At 40.8% G+C, this 13,482-nt stretch overlaps 1 protein-coding gene across 7 annotated transcripts in view; it reads left to right on the top strand.

Moving 5' to 3' along the window:
• The window catches only part of atosb (atos homolog b), a 32,391-nt gene that overhangs the window by 623 nt on the left and 18,286 nt on the right, over positions 1–13,482 (top strand). The window lies entirely within an intron of this gene.

Below are 13,482 nucleotides of genomic sequence, written 5' to 3'. Positions count from 1 at the left end.
CAGTAGCTTGCAGGGTGTAGGGGGCGTTCCCCTGCTTTGTCTACCTTCATCACACTTTTCTTTATGTGTGTGCATGCAGTCTGCGGCGCTTCAGTGATAGAAATCCCAATGTATTGATAACATATTGATCACCATCTTGGGTGTGTGTGTGTGTGTGTCATCAAAATGCACATATAATATTATGAAATATTGCATTTAACTGCACACTCGTGGGATATCCACACACACACACACACACACACACACACACACACATATATATATATATATATATATATATATATATATATGGGCTGTGCAAAGAAGGAGGGATCAACCAGCAGTGGCACATATCTATGAGATTATGCCTGTAGCTCAGCGGGTGGAGTGATGAAGAGCACAGTGACACGTACAGGAGAGAGAGTAGCACTGAGTGCAGTGCGTGTATTGTTCCCTTGCACTGCATCATGCAGTGAAGGCAGCATTGATGTTGGCACTGAACCCATGTGATGGTCTGTTATTACAGTGCTCATCTGCAACGCACTGCCTCCCATTGTCCTGCATTGGCACACGCATCAGGCACACCTGTACACAGTCTCACACTGCATCACCCATACAACAATCCAGCAGCTGTCTGGCATTGCATGTAAATAGAATATTTTTGTACACACACACACACACTTCATACATTCCAGCAGTAAATCCATCTGCAACTCTGTCTCTTTCCCTTGCTTGTCCATGCATACTCTGACAGCCACCCCCCACCTCTCTGTCTGGGAGAAAGCAGTGGGCTTTGTCCTCAGCTGAGTGTGACGTCATGCAGATCTTTGCTGTAACCAACCCTTGAAGGAGAGGTGCATGCTGCTCAGCAGGCCCTGGCTCTGGGTTTGTCCCATGCACAAACACCCTTTCACATAAGTTCCCAAATGCTAAGAAGCACAGATGAGTAGAAATTACATCAGTCTGTTCAATTCAATTCAATTCAATTCAATTCAACTTTATTTCTCTTGCGCCAAATCACAACATAGGTTATTTCATGGCACTTAACACATTAAAGTCCTTACAGCAAGACTTTACAATATTATACAGAGAAACCCAACAATTCAACAATTCCCACATAAGCTAGGAGGGAAAAAAACCCTCCTCTTTAAGGGAGAAAAACCTCCAACAGAGGGAAGAAAAAACTCCCTCTTAACAGGAAGAAACCTCCGACAGAACCAGGCTCAGAGGTGGGCGGCCATCTGCCTCGACTGGTTGAGGTGAGAGGAGAGCATGGAGAGAAAAGGACAGCATAGAGATACAAGAGAAGAACTGTTGGTGGAGACGACAAGTGCAGAGCAGAGACATGCAGCTCCATGGTGGGACATCTGCAAAAGAAAGAACAGAAACTACGCGAGCGAGGGAACTGAATGGAGACAACAGACAATAAGAAAAAACTATGGGAGAGAAAAAGATGGTGAGGTATGAGTCAGTTAAAGAGTAGGAGGAAAGAAAAGAAGCTCAGCATGTAACGAGGTCCCCCAGCAGCCTCGGCCTATAACAGCATAACTGAGGGTTGGTTCAGGTCTACCTGAGCCAGCCCTAACTATAGGCTTTATCAAAAAGGAACATTTTGAGTCTAATCTTAAAGCTAACGAGGGTTTCTGCCCCTCAAACACAAACTGGGAGCTGGTTGGTTCCACAGGAGAGGAGCCTGAAAACTGAAGCTCCGCCTCCCATTCTACTTCTGTAAACTCTAGGAACCACAAGTAGACCAGCGTACTGAGAGAGAAGTGCTCTGCTAGGATTATATGGTTCTATAAGATCTCTAAGATATGATGGAGCCTGGTCATGTAGAGCTTTGTAAGTCATCAAGAGAATTTTAAATTTTATTTTTGATTTCACAGGAAGCCAGTGAAGAGAAGCTAAAACTGGAGAAATATGATCTCTCTTGCTAAATCCCGTCAGTACTCTTGCTGCAGCATTTTGGATCAGCTGCAGGGTTTTCAATGAGTAATTCGGACATCCTAACAACAAGGAATTACAATAATCTAGCCTAGAAGTAACAAACGCAAGAATGAGTTTTTCTGCGTCATGCTGAGGAAGGATTTTCCTAATTTTATTAATATTACGTAGATGAAAGAAGGCAGTTCTGGAGATTTGCTTTATATGGTGGCTAAAGGACAAATCCTCATCAAATATGACTCCAAGGTTCCTCACAGTTTTGCTGGAGGCCAAGGCGGCATCATCTAGAGTAACTAAGTGATTACAGAAAGAGTTTCTGAGATGTTTAGGACCAAATACAATAACTTCCGTTTTGTCTGAATTTAGAAGCAGGATATTTTTGGTCATCCAGGCCTTTATGTCTTTTAGACAGGCTTCAAGTTTTACTAACTGATTAGTTTCATCTGGTTTTATAGAAAGATATAGCTGAATGTCATCTGCATAACAATGGAAGTTTATGCAGTGCTTCCTGATGACATCTCCTAATGGAAGCATATACAAAGTAAAAAGTATCGGGCCTAACACTGAGCCTTGTGGAACTCCATAACTAACTCTTGTTTGTCTGGAAGATTCATTGTTGACATGGACAAACTGGAATCTATCTGATAAGTAGGATTTGAACCAGTCTGATGCAGTTCCTTTGATCCTCGTAACGTCTTCTAATCTCTGTAATAAGATCGTATGATCAATCGTATCAAAACCAGCACTGAGGTCCAGAAGAACAAGTACAGAGACAAGTCCATTATCTGAGGCTAATAAAAGGTCATTAGTAACTTTCACCAGAGCTGTTTCTGTGCTATGATGAACTCTAAAGCCTGACTGAAAATCTTCAAACAGATCATTCCTTTGTAAATGATCACAAAGTTGATTTGCAACAACTTTTTCAAGGATTTTAGAAATCAATGTCAGGTTGTAAATTGGTCTGTAGTTTCCTAAAACAGCTGATCAAGAGTCGGCTTTTTCAGTAAAGGTTTAATTACAGCCACTTTAAAAGCCTGCGGTACATAGCCGGTTACAATAGATAGGTTGATCTGATCTAATATGGAAGTATTAATTAAAGGGAAGACTTCCTTAAAAAGTTTAGTTGGGATGGGATCTAACAGACAGCCAGGGGATCCAGATGAAGAAATAATTCTAGTTAACTCGGAGAACTCAATAGGAGAGAAATTTTCCAAGTTTACATCTGGTCCTATAGTTGCTTCCAGGGCTGCTGTGCTTAACATCACATCAGTGATGGTGGCAGGAAGGGTCTATATTCTTATATAATATTTGACTATCCTTCCAGGCAGGTGAAATTCTTCTAAATTAGTGGAACGCCGTTTCCTTTCCAACTTTCAAGTCGCTGCCTAGCAGAGCGTAATTCTGAGTTGTACCATGGAGACAACTTCCTCTGGTTCATGACTCTCTTCTTCAGAGGGGCGACATTATCTAGAGTTGTGCGCAGAGATACTGCAGTGTTTTCTACCAGATGATCCACATGTGTGGGACTAAGATCAACGTAGATGGCTTTCACTGCTTTAACACACGGCATCAAAGGGGATAAGCATGTAACTGCTTCCTTAAACTTGGCCACAACATCATCTGACAGACATCTACTGTAGTGGGATTTATTCCCACATGCTGTGTAGTCCATTATTGTAACTTCAAATGTTAATAAGAAGTGGTCCAACAAAACAGGGTTTTGAGGAAATACAATTAAATTTTCAGTTTCCATGCCATACGACAGAACCAGAGCGAGGGTGTGGTTACCACGGTGAGTGGGTTTATTTACATTCTGAGAAAAGCCTATAGAATCTAATAATAAGCTAAAAGTAGAACTGAGGCTGTCGTTGTCCACATCAACATGAATGTTAAAGTCTCCCACCATCATCACTTTATCTGAACTCAGCACTGTTCAGGTGAGACAGAGAAATCCTCTCGTATCAAAATGAAAGGAAGAAAGGGAGGGATCAAAAACTCTGCGAGGATGAGTGTCAAACACTTTTAGCATGAAAGGAAAGCAGCAATCCCCCGTGATGGCCGGTCAGTTTGCTTACTTCAAGATCTATGACTACATTCAGCCTCATAGCAGTAAATTCTCTGCTACCACTCATAACTACCAGCCAAGTACATTGAGTGAAGCGAAACTGTGGTCATGAGTAGCTGTGTGTTTTCTCAGTATTATATGGAGCCACCAGTATCTCATTAGGTTGTTTAGGGCTATAATGCACTCATTATAGTCAATGTAATACTGTAAGGTCCCTGTTTCTCCTGACTCTGTCTGTCAAATTGTAGGTCCAGACTTTATTCAATGTGTGCTCAGCTGATAATCTTTGACATTGGAAGTTAAGGGACACCGTTCATGCCGTGCTCCTTTTTGCACCCAACCTATCTTTGAACAAATGGAATATACCTTCTACCGCTTATGGCTGTCTGAGTCGGTCTGTTCTCCTGTTTTAGCGTCTGTACCTGACAGTGCGTTGTATATGTGAGTGTGGAAAAGTGGGGGTGGCTGTTAAACGCTTTGAGCTGATGCAGGCTTGCTGTCAGCTCTCCAATGTGTATCTGCAGGATTTGATGTTGGAGATTACAGATGATTATGTGGGTTAGATCCAGTACTCAACACTGCTCTGGGGCTATATTGATCTCTAGTGTGTGTGTGTAAAGCGGGTATTTTACTTCCATCATTATGAGAGATAAATTACCTTTCTTGTGACAAGTTCTTTAAGCATTAGGGGTTAGGTTTAAAGGTACGGGAGGGGAAGTAACAAATACAGTTGTACAAGCATGTGAACGTTACTGTGAATGCATGTTTTAATACGTAGCCTTTAGCCATCACCAAGAACCAGCACAGACCGGTCAACTGACAGGGTCAATGTCTCTCGTTTTAAAATACAGAATGACTACCTTCGTTAGAAGCTCTCTCTAATGCGGTTTTCTTTTCTATATGACATAAACCTTGTCATTCAGCGAGCGGTGCATACAAATAAAGTCCTATTTATATGACCCCTTAAGTACTGTATTAAGTGTCATTATCTAACAGATAGTGGCACAACAAATTTTTTTTGTTTTTGTTTTTTTGTGCAGGCTCATTGGCTGAACATTGTACATAATGTTTTTTAAAGATACACATTTTTTTTCACCAAGATTGAAGGCAGTAGGTGACATTACAAGATGTTTTTCACATTCCATACATTGTCTCATGACCACGTTCAGGGCTGCCAACCCAGGTTTGGGAATCACTGCGCAAAGAGCCAATTAGGTGTTTGCTAGAAGATACCTCATTCAGGAGAACAGAACAGAACAGAGCAGGCTCAGGTTGAGATGACAGATAAATTAAACAAGATGAAAAGTTAAAGGGCAGCAGACACTGTGCCTGACTCAGTTTTCTCTTGATTGTCTCACACCTCAGGCTGAAGACATTGTTCTGACTGTCTTATTCTGCGATAGTCTGTTTTAAGGAGATAAAGGCCTTACAGGAATCCTACTTTTTTTTTTTTTTTAAATGTGTTGTGTACCTTTATTTCTTAATATCAGCCTACATTTCTAAAATGCTGCTTTGACCATGCAGTGCCGCCTCTGGTCTTTTCACACACTTGTGCACACATTAACTAAACCCAGCTGCAGGCTTACCATTAAAGGTCAGGTAGTCCACTTAACAGTCTGTCAATAAGAGGAAGGAGTTAGTCCTATTACAAACCTGACGAATCTCTGTGAATGGAGCCGTGTTCTCCTGTCTTACTCTGGTTAGTAGATTAACCTATTTATAGGGCAGGGAAGGGAATACCAATGAATTCAAGGATGCTTGGAATATGTGAGTAATGGGAGACTGTTTCAGTGGCGGTGAATTAAAACCAACAGCAATGCAGTAATGAAGACTCAAAAAATAATGAGGAAGTCACCTATGCAGTTTTTTTTAAGGCATTTCATTCGTTTGAGGTTTTATATTTCACTGTGTTACTTCTGAGTCCAATCTAAATGGCTCACTGGTGCACCACCATGTTTAATCAAACCACAGGATTGAGGGTAATTGTATTACATTGCTTCTGACTCTGAGAGGAGGATGGCGAGACGACAGTACCACCTGCTGAATAAATCAGCATGATCTGACATTACACCCTGAGAAGCAAAGTGCTGTGATATCCATTTCTGTACAGTACTGTGCTCGACTGTGCTAGCAGCTTTTTTACTGGGGCGTGTACGTCATTTGTCAAGCGAAACGACCAAACGTGTACTGTAGAGCTGAAACAATAACTCAACGGATCAATTTATTGAAAAGAAAAGAGACACTACCTTGGAGGTTTATTCAGTACAACCAGTAAGGTTAGCACAACAGCCCTGCAATAAATCAGAAATTCATGAAGGTTATCATGTTCAGGTTTTGTTGTAACTATCTTGGAGAAGTGTGTATTGAACTGTTTGACCATTTTTTTTCTGCATTATATTATATAAAAATAGTTTTAATATTTGTGCATAATGGCCAACATGTAGCAGATACCATTATACGTGTGATAGGTCAATATCGGCCAATAAAATAACCGATATACCAGTCAGGTTCTAATTTTAAGATTTGAAGTGTTGGAAAGTGGGTCACCTCCTTGGGCTGTATGAAAATCTAAATATCTTTAGGTTTAGGCTTGTTGGTTAGGAAAAACTATTTATTTAAAGAAGTCTCTTTGGGCTCTTAAAATTTAGTCTTAAATACCGAACAACCCCTTGGGTGTTACTGACATAACAAATATGTCTCAAATTCCATGCTGGTAGCCTCCTTAGTGGGTTGAATTTCATACTTGAGCCTCATAATGAAAAACTTAGCATGCACATACACAGACTAAATTGAACACTATATACAATACTGTGCAAATGTTTTAGGCATCAATAGTAATGCCATGTTTTTTTATTTGTCAGTTAACTTCATAAAAAGTGAAATAAATCAAAGAAAAATATGTTTTTTTCAAAGGTACTTGGCAGGTTGTTTCAAGGATGTTGGAAAACCTGCCTCTGTTTTATTGTGGATTTATGGTTTCAATCGCCTTTGTGTCTTTATGTAAACCTGTACTGAGTCAGTGATGTTGGGAATGGGGCTCTGTGGGGGCCATATCATCTGCTGCAGGACTCCTTGTTCTTCTTGTTGCTGAAGATTTTTCTTTATGACTCTAACAGCAGAAGGAATTTGAGACAAGTCAGATGGCTCGCTGATGGCATTACATCACCTTATGTGCCTGAAGCTTTTGCACAGTACTGTATTTATTCACACATTGCTGCTTTCCTGGCCGACATCTCAGAGTGGCTGTCAAGGCACCTAAAGCTCAACCTGGAAAAGCTGAGTGTCTGTTCCTCCAGAGGACACGGGGGCCTCACCAAAATGTTTCCACACCATTGACAGCATCATGGTGGTGTCATCTTGTTTTCCTCTGCAAACATTGCAGTATTAGGCCACTCCTGTAGATTCCTCCTTTATTTAAGGAAGATTTGCCCTCCACCCACCAGGTAGATTCTCATCCAGGTGCTTGGTATCTCTTGCCTGGACAACTGGAACTACCTTCTTGCTGTTGCTCCCATGTCTACCACTAGACCTCTGCAGCTTGCAGCCTGCTTGGTAGTACAACTTCAGGTACCATTTCTTCATTCATTACAATGGCTCCCTGTTGCTGCTTGCATCCAGTTCTGATGTAGGGAAGCGAGGGAAACTGCTCCTTCCTACTCAGGGCCAATGGTCAAACATCACTGCACTCTTCTGCATCTAGGTCACTCAGAGCACCCTGTGATCGCTCATGTCAGTCAAAGCTCCGCTCTGTTGTGGCTCCACAGTGGAGTCAGGAAAGCCGAGTCTCCACCCAGGTTCCACTGCAGGCCAAAACAACCCTCACCTTTTCAGACTTCATCTCAACCTTTACATGGTTCAACTGCACTTTGACCAAAACATCTGAATGTAATGTAGCGCAATGTATTCTGTTGATATGGCTTCAATACAGAAGGCCGATATATCTGTGTGCATTATTTAGGTCAACACAGAGCTTATCAAGCTAAGACCTGTTCACGCTCTGCCCCTCTCCCTCTCGTCCTTGTCCTGTTCCCTCTGTCCTTCGCTCTCCTGTATGTTACCATTTGTCTCGTTCCTCTTGCCTATAGCCTTATTGGCTACAAGTCCTGCATCTCTCCATGCTGCTTATCCTCCCATCTCTCCATCTTGTGGATGCTGAGCATGTATAACAAAGCCGGGTCTTCTACTCGTGTATCATTTGTCTCTTAAATTTACTTTTATACAGAATGAAAAATGTTCTGTGCTTTGGATTAAAAATCAGCAGTAATGACCTTCAGGTAGTTGTTCAAAACAGGCAGAAAGCTTTTTACACCTCCGCGCTGTTTTCAGGTTGTCTGTCCATACATCCATTCATCCATCCATCCCTCCCATACTTGTGAGTGTGATATCTCATGAATGCCTTGAGTGAATTTCTTCAAACTAGGCAAAAACATTCACTTCATACCAAGGATGAACTAATTAGATTTTGGTGGGGAAAGGTCAAAGGTTAAGGTCACTGTGATCTCAATTCTACACGTTCACATGAACATATCTCAGGAATGCCTGAATGGAGTTTCTTCAAATGTGACACAATCGTTCACTTGGCCTCAATGAGGAGCTGATTGGCGTTTGGTGGTCAAAGTTTAAGGTCACTGTCCTATCACATTGGTCTATGTCAGTGAACATGAGATTTCAGGAACATCTGGAGGGAATTTCTTCAAATGTGCCACAAATGTTCGTTTTAACTCAAAGATGATTTGATAAAATTGTGGTGGTCAAAGGTCAAGATCATTTAGGTTAAAATCCATTTCCCACTATGAATGCAATATCTCAGGACAGCTTTAGGAAATCTTTACAAATGTGGCACAGGCATGCATGTACATGAACTGCATGTACACCACAACTTTAGTGGTTAGCAGAGGCATACAAATGCCAGGCTGTAGTTTACACACGTTTGCAACATACTATACCTGGAAGTACACATGGAAGTATGCTGGGTTCAGCTGAAACTGTTTGTTGTCAGCCAGTTGCCCAGTTAGGTTTTTCCGAACATTGAATGAACTCACACAATGAAGTGTTTCCTGCCGTCTTGAAAGCATTAGTATGTTTCATGTCCTTCTAAAGAGTTTTGAAGCGGTGGTATAAAGACTTGGCTGTACATGTCACTTTGTGTGCGTCTTTGTTAAGTAGGCCGACAGAAACAGGTGGAGCCCTGAAAGCATTTTGCTTATCATTAGGGCGTATATTTGTCTTTATTTGCATGCTAACAATTGTGGTGCATTGGTGTGTTGTAGTGTAAATGTTTGAGTGTGTGTGCCTGGCTGGTCTTGTGCGTCTCCCATCAGAGCCAGGGAACAGCCTTTTTTTCTCCAAATTGTAGTGATCTGAGTCCTTGGCAGGGTCCCTTTTGTTTTGTGGCTACATGTAAGACTCGGAGGACAAGCAGTCACCAGTTGGGCTGAAGTAGAGAGAGACAAGAAACGTGGGGGAAAGCGAGCAGGGGCAATAGTCCATCAGGCCAGGAGCCGAAACAACTTGGCTTGGCTGCTGACTTCGCACCATTTTGCCTTTGAGTCTCCCCTTCTGTATGTATGGGGGAGTGTCCACCGGCAAGCTATCAGTGAGTGAGACTCATGTGGCATCATCATGTGAACCTTCAAAGTGAGCAAAAAAAAAAAAAAAAGAAAGTTGGAACTATTTTTGGGGCTATCAACTTCAAGAAAATCAGCTAGCACTTGGTCAATGCATCACCTAAAGCTCTCTATAGAAAATGAATTATTTAGGCAAACATTGTGCTGTTTGTGACTTGTATACTGATTGTAGGGAGATCATTATGAATGTAAGGGCTTATTGTCTCAGTTAAACTAACTATAGAAGTTAGAAGAAGTTAATTAGGTAACTAATTCCTAAACTGAAGTTTGTTTTTAGTAATGCTGACAGTATAGTTCTAGTGATGGCAACTCTGCTTGATCAGTCAGTCCACTACTGTGATCCACACTTAATTATCTAATGGCAACGATTGGATGGATTCCCATTAAATTTGGAACAGATATCAAGACATACTTTCACAGAGGATGTATTCTAAGATTTTGGTCAATTTGACTTTTTATTGAGTTCCACCACCAAGTCAAAATATTCACTTATTCTGGGATAAATTGTCTACATATATGGGTCCCTGATGACTTTGGTAATGTCTTGACTCCCAAACTTACAGCAGTTGACATCTGTGGTCTTGAGTGAAATGTCTCGACAAATGTTGGCTAAATTAGAATGAAATTTGATATAGACCTCCCCGCCCCCATCAGGTTGAATTACAATGACTGTTGATTTCTCAACTTCCTATTATGTGTCTTCCTTAGGTTGTGAGTTGCTGTTTGGATTTTTATCCATGTTAGTACAGGACACAGCTCAGTCTCTTGTCTTAAACACGGAGAAGCAAGTCTTATACTAAAGTTTCTCTTTATTAAGTGCTGCTTAATGACTACAGGTGTGTGTGCGTGTGTCTGTAGGACTGATCTCAGGATCCTCCCCCCCTCCCAACTGCAATCTTCACTAAAATCCACAACCGATCATCAGTCAGATAGGCTGATTAAATAGTGACAGTATGCTGGTTAGGTATAACAAAGTGACATTTTCCTTGTTTTCCTTTCAGCGCCCAGATGGCAGGCTACATTCAGTTGCTACCAGTCAGAGTGGTGCAACACCGCATGCTGTGTGAGCTTCTCAAGCATGAAAGGGGAAAAAAGTAATTGATTTAAACTGATGGACAGGAAGAAGGATCCAAAGGCCAGGAGAAGTGGGAAGATACACAGAGAGTAAGGAGAGTGAGTGATGGGGGGAAAAGACAGGCAGCTGAATTCACTGTGAAGGACTGAGCGGGGGGGAAAGAGGAGAGGTGGAGAGGGAGAGCTTTATTTCCTGTCCTCCATGAATAGGCAGCATATTTCTCTGGAACATTCCATCTTGTGAGCTGGCCCAGCCTGTCACCAAGACTCGGGGTGCCACACTCCTCCTCCTGCTCTGTCTCTTTTCTTCTTGTACACATCAATCTCTACTTCATTTTGTTCCATCTTCTTTCAAAAGTCAACTAACCCTTTTCTGACTAGTTACTGAGGAGCATCACAGAGTAACCTACTACTACTGCGAGTAGAACTGTTGAATATTAGATGGGGAAAAGTAAACAAATTCTTTTGGGAGATGTGGATCAGAAGGTAAATATGCATATTGGAAAATCATATTTAATTTGGTGTCGAAAGGAAGACTGGATTCATTGAATTACTGTAAATTCTAATTATGTCTGTGAGGAAATGTAATCGCAGCAGCCAATTAGAGGAGCCATATAAAATAAAAGTTTGCACTCATGTAGAATCAAATCATCTTACAGTTCTGCTGCATACTGGATTAATAATTGAAGGGTGAAAATGAATGCAGAACAGGAAGCAGTGACATATTTGGTCATGGAAAAAACAAACAGAAGTTATTTCTGGAGGGCTTTATTTGGATAGTACAGTGTTTCAAATAGACTAACTAAAAGTCTATATTAAACAGTGACTGTTTGCTGCTGTTTCATTTTCTACATGCATACACATCTATAGTACACGTTTTTGTCTACATGCTCTGTGCTTTGGCACAATTCATTTGAAAAAATGTAAGTGCCAGATCTTACCTTTAATTTGAGTGGATTTACATTAATATAGACAGAACAGTATAAGGGACATATAACCCTTTTAACATGTACTGCCCAAAGGTTAGGGGTTCAAAAGTAACTGGACAGATATACTCAAAGTGTGTATTTTGTGGAAAATCCTTTGCAGTCAGTGGTTGTATGAAGTGGTATCTTCACCAGCAATGCCCCCTCAAGACTTCACTGCATCCACCTTTAGGTCGTGCTTGTTGTGGGATCTCTGTCTTTAGTTTCAATGCTCCTGTATACTGTATTCAAGCTGTTTCTTCCATCTGCGCTTTAATGTACCCATTATTTTACTGATCCTTGAATGTTCTGTTTGTCAATTTGTTCTGATCATTTGACACTTACAGTGTAAATAATCACTTGATAGTAAGTTCGGAGTTCAACCATTGTTTTTTTTATTAGTCATATATGACTTAAATGACAAAGTGAACAAAGTACAAGCACATGCACGAGCACTCAGTTTTTCAAGTAAATTCTTGTGTCGATGTGTGTCTCTGTAACACACAGCTGGTCAAACATCCCCCTTCGAGGGAGAGAGTTCATCTCACCAGAGCGTTACAGTGCTCTTGAAATGTAAATATAAAGAAACCACTCAGGGTGGGAAGCAAATCTGCACAAACTTGCTCTCTGATGATGGTAAAGTGTGGGTGTGGGATTATGGGAAGGAGTTACAGCTCTCAAACTGGCAGGTAAGCATCTTATTCAGAGGTCTGGTTCTGCTGTAAAGTCCAATTGCCAGAGGATAGACAAGACAGACTGTGTGGACTGTGCTGACAGGTCATCATTGTAAATGAGAATTGGTTCTCAATTGATTTTACCTGGTTAAATAAAGGTCATACATACAGACGAGACAGACGAGACAGACAAGACAGGACAAGACACTAGGGAATTAAGGGCTAAATTGTTTGGAAATAGGAAGTTTATCTCTTTGTGATGACACATAACTGAGGCTGCTCCAAATAGAAAATGAAGGCTACAGTCCAATTTATACTGGATGTTAAAATAATATAATGATATTAGGGACTAACAAAAGTCCAATATTGACAATTTTTTCAAAAATCCCTCAAATGTGGTTATCAAACACTTGAGACAAAGATATTTAATGGAGGCAAGATATTTTATATTTCATTGTCCACACTGAAACGGTAAACTTCACTGGTATTTTATGTAATTATTAAAAAATAAAAACTTTCTGCATTCAAATCTTTAAAAAAAAAAGAGTCATTTAAAATATAGATTTATCTGCAATAAAATCAACTGGCCAATATATCAATCGAGCTCTACTGAAGATTCAAACAGCAGTGTACTGTGCAACTATGAATGCCAGTTTTGTATTTACACTTTACTTATGGAATTATATAACTTATTTAAAAAAAATTTTTTAAGTGGCTTTATTGTATGCAAAATGAGATGAAACGTGTCAGCTGTTCCACAATATTTCTACCTCCTTACGACATAGAAGTTATTACAGCAAAACTGGACACATTGCATCACAACATTCCAGTGGATTTAAACCAGCACATCAACAACACACCACTGCTTGTAATTTCCTAGTAAATGTTAGCTGTGAACATTTCTTTCATATGCAAATACGCAAAACATGCAAACACGCTAGCAGTAGATGCCAATAGACACAGACACGTGCAGGAGTTCATGTCTCTTTAAACACGCTCAGTATTAAGAAGACAACCTCTCTCCCTTCCGCCTTTACACATGCAGACAAATACACTCACTTTCCTTTCCCACCCTTCCTCCACCTCCTCTCATCTCCTCCTCCTTTTGTTCCGTCCCTCCCCAAGAAACAGGCTGACATGGAGCTTGTTTTCCA

Source organism: Brachyistius frenatus, unplaced genomic scaffold (genome assembly GCF_029030835.1).
Source record: "Brachyistius frenatus isolate BFR_SWC_R1_liver_20210118 unplaced genomic scaffold, ASM2903083v1 Contig_63, whole genome shotgun sequence".
Lineage (NCBI taxonomy): Eukaryota > Metazoa > Chordata > Actinopteri > Embiotocidae > Brachyistius > Brachyistius frenatus.
This window is presented reverse-complemented; position numbering and strand designations above follow the sequence as displayed.